Source organism: Carassius carassius, chromosome 2 (assembly GCF_963082965.1).
Source record: "Carassius carassius chromosome 2, fCarCar2.1, whole genome shotgun sequence".
Classification (NCBI taxonomy): domain Eukaryota; kingdom Metazoa; phylum Chordata; class Actinopteri; order Cypriniformes; family Cyprinidae; genus Carassius; species Carassius carassius.
The window spans coordinates 24,306,998-24,314,031 of record NC_081756.1 but is presented as its reverse complement, the minus strand read 5'-3'; positions in this window follow the sequence as shown (position 1 = coordinate 24,314,031).

Below are 7,034 nucleotides of genomic sequence, written 5' to 3'. Positions count from 1 at the left end.
GCAGCTCTCAGAACTAATCACGAGCTTGTTTGATGTGTCACCAAGCATCAACATTAGAATGAACTGAACTAATGAACCCTTAATGCCTGTGTGAAACTGACCATGGACACACACAAAACTGTGCAGCACTCTCTCATTCTCAGTCCCCCACAGAATTCGTCCTCAGATGCTCTTACAAATCTCAAAATCCACAAACTTGTGTGTACTGTACAGAATTCTTTAATACAGAACTGGTGTGAATTATTAAGATAATTGCTAAGGTATTGCATCCAGTGTTTCTCTTAAATCAACATGCTTCCATTCTAAGAAATCCACAGAGAAATAAAGACACTCAGAATATTTGATTCTTAAACATCCATGTGTTTTTTTTTTGTCTCCTGAGACTTGTGAGAAATTGACTCATAAAGAAAGTGTGTAGGTATGTGCTGATCAATGATGGCAATTCCAGATGCACAATCTTGTGAAAGATGAGTTTTCTTTTATAGCTTAAATTACAAACTCTTATACTGTAGTTTTCATCAACACTATATCAGGATAACCACATCATAATAATTTACATCTCTAATGATGTAGAACTTGGTTTAGGATTCTGTTGCCTTCTGTTGACCTTCTGCATGGAAAATAGGCTTAATCCAGGGGGGACTTCATGCTTAAGGGGGCTCAGACCCCTAGTGAATGTGCTCTGTTGTGCCTCATAACTCTTGCTTTAGGAGTGCTTAGTCATGAGTTTAAATCTTGCTGGACTGACAATTTTTTTTTTAAATGAACTAAAAATAGAACGTGTTTGTCGGTGCATATCAGAAATGCAGATGTGTTAATTCAGAATTGAGAATGCCTTTTAAATTAAAATTCAGTTGCTGAATTTGGTTTGTATTTTAACTGATAGCAAACAGGATGTAGAATTGTAAATCAAATTGTTGGAATTAACAAAATTATATTATCTTTAAGCTGAACTTTAAAAGACATAACTTTGTTGAAATGACTTGGCCTTGTTTGAAAGTTGAAAAAAGTTTTTATAGGCAGTACATTGATTGATTATTAGTTAGTTAGTTACACATTTATACATTTATACATGTTTAGTGTTTGGTCATATGTATTTTATATGTTTAATTAATAGAATTATCTCTACCTATATATATATATACACAGTACAGACCAAAAGTTTGGACACACCTTCTCATTCAAAGAGTTTTCTTTATTTTCATGACTATGAAAATTGTAGAGTCACACTGAAGGCATCGAGGGCTATTTGACCAAGAAGGAGAGTGATGGGGTGCTGCGCCAGATGACCTGGCCTCCACAGTCACCGGACCTGAACCCAATCCAGATGGTTTAGGGGTGAGCTGGACCGCAGACTGAAGGCAAAAGGGCCAACAAGTGCTAAGCATCTCTCGGGGAACTCCTTCAAGACTGTTGGAAGACCATTTCAGGTGACTACCTCTTGAAGCTCATCAAGAGAATGCCAAGAGTGTGCAAAGCAGTAATCAAAGCAAAAGGTGGCTACTTTGAAGAACCTAGAATATGATATATTTTCAGTTGTTTCACACTTTTTTGTTATGTATATAATTCCACATGTGTTAATTCATAGTTTTGATGCCTTCAGTGTGAATCTACAATTTTCATAATCTTGAAAATAAAGAAAACTCTTTGAATGAGAAGGTGTGTCCAAACTTTTGGTCTGTACTGTATATATATATATACCTTGAGGAACAGAGAAAGTGTGTATCTGACCTTTTCTGGAGGACAGGTTCTCCTGAATGCCATTGATTTTAGTGGCATAATAATCACACAGCTTTGAGCAACTGTCAGAAATGGGAGGAGAGAGAGAGGCAGAGGCAGAACGAATAGAGGGGAGAGAAAGGAGAACGTAAAAGAAAGACATTTAACTGCAAGGGGAGACAAGGACCCACTGGCATTTATTCTGATGGACTGTTCGCTGTCTTTTGGCTCAGCTGGTTCTTGTTGCCCTGTAGATTACCCTGCAGTGCCAGTACAAACAGAGAGCTAACCTGCAGTAGTTTGTGGACAAAACTTAACACTTTGTGTATTGCCCAGCTGGTTGGCCTTTCAGGGTTGCATTTTGGCTGGCAATGGGATAGTGTTTAAGGTGTTTAAAGTGTTTACACAGCCCAAAGTCCCAGTTGTTGATGTAGTTCAGGAAGACTTAGATTAAATCCCTTCCCACAGTTACTGTACCCTGAATCAAATGAGCGCAAAAGTAACAACATCCCTAGTGCCCTGTCTCCCCAGCATCTGTCAAGCCTAATGAACAGTGACTTCACACTGAGTAAATAAGAGAAGCATGAAAACACCCCAACATGAAGTCTAACATCTTCTAGTTCTGGAACCTGAGCCATGCACATTTAGCCTTTTTTGCCTTGGGCCATTTCACCTACAAAAACTGTCTTGAATTTGTCCTCTACCCCAGACATTTGACTTGGTTCCTCCTTTCTTTCTGAGTATGTTTACTGTGCTCCTCAGCTGCTGGCAGCAGCTCATACAGCTAAATCTGATTACTGTCCACTAGACTCAACTCTATTTACAGAGGTATGAACACTGCTCATCTGTGAAGCAGCTTTTGATTTGTGGGCCGTCATTCTGGCCCCCTTTTCTCCTGCTAATCTCCCTCATTTCCCAGGAAGTCTATTGCTTAAGCAGTCTGGAGACATTGGGATTTCATTTGGAGTCATGTAGAAGGATGATGCTGTAGCGTGGTGCAATCGACAGCAGGACAGACATTATAAAGTATGAAATGCTGTGCAGGGAGTGATGAAAGACGAGAGCGAATTCACTCAAACTGCAGCAATGCCGTCAATCACTCTGACTGCCATATCATGAAAAAAGTATTAAGGTTTATATATATATATATATATATATATATATATATATATATATATATATATATACATTTTTATGAGTCTACAGTTTAAACAGCCTTTAGACTTCAGAGCCTGGTCTTGAATTCACTCAAATTGCAGCGATGCCAATCACTGTGACTGCCATATCATGAAAAAGTATTAATAAAAGAGTTTTTTTTTTTTTTTTCCACAAGTCTATAGTTTAAACCTTCAGACTTCAGAGCCTGGTCTGATGTATAATTTAAGCTTTTTCTTGATTTTAGAAAAAAAGGTTTTCACATTTCTTCACTCTTAATGCATAAAATGTAATGCATTCTAAGAAAATGCAGTGCTCTAAGAACATCATTCTAAATCCTGATGTCCATAGATTATGGATATTCTAATTCCATGTTTTGAAGATAAGATGCAGTTCATAACCTAACGCAAATGCACTTCATTTCAAAATTTTAATCAAGTTTAAATTGTTTTGACCATTTATTGATTCAAACTCTGGTAAATACTGATTACAATATTGGTCATGTGGAAGGAAAACAATGATTAATTATCGTTTTAAGTCTCATACAATAAATCTTCAAATAAAAAGAAATGACAAGGACTACTGGAACCTCCTTAATTATATTAAGATGAGAAACAATGTCTATGCAGTATGCTGTAAATCACATTCGAAAAGGGTAAGACCATTCCGCCCATTAACAAGGGCTGGGAAAAACAAAACCAAATGGGCTAGAAGACTCTGAAAGAAGCAGTGCTCTCCCTGCAGACTACAGGGATAAATATCCACAGTAATCTCTCTATTTGTCTTTCTCTATATCTCTCAGCAATAAAGCATGTTTGACACAATGTTCAGCTGAAGCGAGATCAGACACAGTTAACCTCTTGTTGCAATCAAAATGCTGTTTGAGCTGCTGGTGTAATTCTGCCATTAACTCAGTCTGGTGTAACATAATTGTCCCTGTCTCAGATTCCAACTGTTACGGAGAGAATGCTCACATGCAGATCTCTCTGAAGATGTCCTCCTGTGTGAAAGCAACCTCTTAATGAGCTTGATTTTATTTAGGAAAATAAGGAAGACAAAAGCGCTGTTGGAAAACATAAATCCAAGTGGAGGTGAGATTGCTGCTACAGTATAAATAGGGCTGTTTGTGAGAGGAAGTCAGGCTTGCATTTAGTCTGTCAATCAGATGTCATTCTCTCACACGGACATGCACATATGTCTTCTGTGGCACTGAACTGTCAGAAGACAAGTATACAGCGCAGTGATTGGCATTTCACTTAAAATTATTTATCTGCCAGTAACGTCACACCACTACTCGTCCTTAACAATAATTGGGTTAGTGTGGAAAAATGTCTTACTATGGTTACAGTTTAGCTCCAACCCTGATCAATCCCACCTACCTGTGATTTTCAAATGATCCCAAAGACATTCATTAACAGGCTCAGGTGTGTTTGATTAGGGTTGGAGCTAAACTCTGCTGGGCACTGGCCCTCCAGGGCAAGATTTAAATAGCCCTATTGTAGACTATGGTCTACAGTTTTGAGTATTAATGTGGATGTGTGGATGTGCTTCTCAGTGTGTCTGAAATTCAAGGTAACAGGGAAACAGACCAATGTCTAGTTTGATGTGAGCTGGTGTACGTATATTTGAAAAAACCCACATCTATTCTGCTTCTCTATCACCTCATTAAACTGAAACAGACAGGAAAATAGACCAAGAATTACATAAGCTAATTTCAGGACAAGCAAAAAAAAAAACAGACAAATAGATCGCCATAAAAACAGACTCAGCAGCTACTTTTATGATCTAGACATTCAACCAGAGCCAGATTATCCATAATGGCACTTGGGCCAGTGCCCAGGGGCACCAACCATTCACAACAACTAGGTGGGCACCACATGACACAAGCTTTAAAAATATTTTTCGTAAATTGTTTTATTATTAACTTGAAATTCTTGAAAGACCATACATAACTCGTTTATGAACACTAACTTAACAACAACAATAATAATAATAAATTATAAATAAATAAAGATTACATGACCACTATCAGCCCCCCCCTTCCGTACCCAATCTGTCAGAGTTGAGTTGGTCCACAACAAGTATGCGCAAATGTGTAATTTTAACGGCTACAGAAAATGAATCAAAATGGACAGACGTCAATTGAGTGGTTTTGGAAAAATAAAGTTAAAAGAAAGACAAGGACGCTAGACGTTTAGCTACAATTCAAAATGTTCCAGGGATCGAAAGTTTTTTTTTTAAAACGAGTGAAGAATGAGCTCAGTACGACAATGACACAGAAGTTAAAGTTAAAACATTACCGTCTTCAGCCGCGAGAGGGCGCTCTATGCTGCTCAGGGCTCCTGTAGTCTAACACTGAAAACATAGGGCGCCCTCTCGCGGCTGTAGACGGTAATGTGTTCTCTTGGTTCTTGATTCTAAATAAATGAGACTTATAGTCCAGTGCGACTTATATATGTTTTTTTCCTTATCATGACGTATTTTTGGAAAAATACGGTAGTTAATAAATTACATTTGAGAAATCACCTTAATTATGTCTGAAGTGGGGGGGGGGGGTATATAGTGCCCAGGGGGGGGGGCCACACTGTCTCAATACGGCCCTGCATTCAACAGTATTAATAATTGAAAAAAAAAAAATTCTGGGTAATACTGGCATTCCCCGAAGGCAAGTTATGTCCAGTTAGATCAGCTATGCTGCAGGAAATCCAATTTAACATAACCACATCAGAGGAAGAGAGAGGCTGGGAATGCAGAGCAGGCCAAAGTGCCAGTGAGTGTGTTCGCATCCAATTCCCCTCACACGCACTTGCACATATGAGTTTGACTGGACATTTTAATGTGTGTTTCCTTTTGCTTTAGAAAACAGTTATAAAGCTAACTGTCTGAAACAGTATAACACAGTAGAAATATTTCTGTACTGACGGATGCAATTTACAAAAAAAATTACACAATTATTTATAGTCCCTGCACTCCTGTTCTTTGGCTTTCCAGAGACACATGTGTGCTCTGTTATTCCTGTTCTCCAAAACGTCCTCCTCCAAGTCACTAATGGTGTCCTGTTGTATTTAGCCATGCTGGGGTTCATTCTGTGTCTTTTTGCTGGCTTTGTGCAATAGTTGAACTCTGCTTCTTTTTGGAGAATGGAAAGGCAAAAGGGCCAACAAGTGCTAAGCATCTCTCGGGGAACTCCTTCAAGACTGTTGGAAGACCATTTCAGGTGACTACCTCTTGAAGCTCATCAAGAGAATGCCAAGAGTGTGCAAAGCAGTAATCAAAGCAAAAGGTGGCTACTTTGAAGAACCTAGAATATGACATATTTTCAGTTGTTTCACACTTTTTTGTTATGTATATAATTCCACATGTGTTAATTCATAGTTTTGATGCCTTCAGTGTGACTCTACAATTTTCATAGTCATGAAAATAAAGAAAACTCTTTGAATGAGAAGGTGTGTCCAAACTTTTGGTCTGTACTGTATATCTTCCTCCTACCTGCAGCAGTCACTTACAGCCTTAAGCAAACACATTACATAAATACTTTTAACGCCTCAGTATTCTCATAGTGTCTTATTTGCTAATTTACTTATTTATAATCCAGTATTTACTTATTAAAAGTTCACTTGTCAAAACCTGCATATTAGAATACAAAAAGTACATATTGTGCATCCTTAAAGGGATAATCGACCTAAAAAAATTAAAATTCTGTCATCATTTACTGACCCTCATGTTGTTCCAAACATGCATTACTTTTCTGGACCCCAACATATTTTAAAGTATTGTCTTTTTTGTCTTTTGCAGACAAAAGAAAGCATTGCAATTTTGGGACAAGTTTGCGTAATTATCTCTTTAAGGCAACTAATATGCATCTTTCAGGGGTGGACAGTACAAATAGTGTACTTTGTTAATTTGCCTCTTTAATAAGGTAATTATTGATGATGTTGTAATATTGTGTGGTGATCTGTAATTTGCTGCACAAATAAGCAACCAAATAAACAAAACCTGACTTAACAAAATACAATACAGTGTGCTTGTTTCAAGAGGGATGGGAGTGTAATATTTTAATTTCTAGCCAAATTTAGAGACTATGAGCTGCAGAGGGACTGATTCCCAAAATACACTTAAATACATCCATCATTAATGAAAATATATTAACCTGTTAGCGC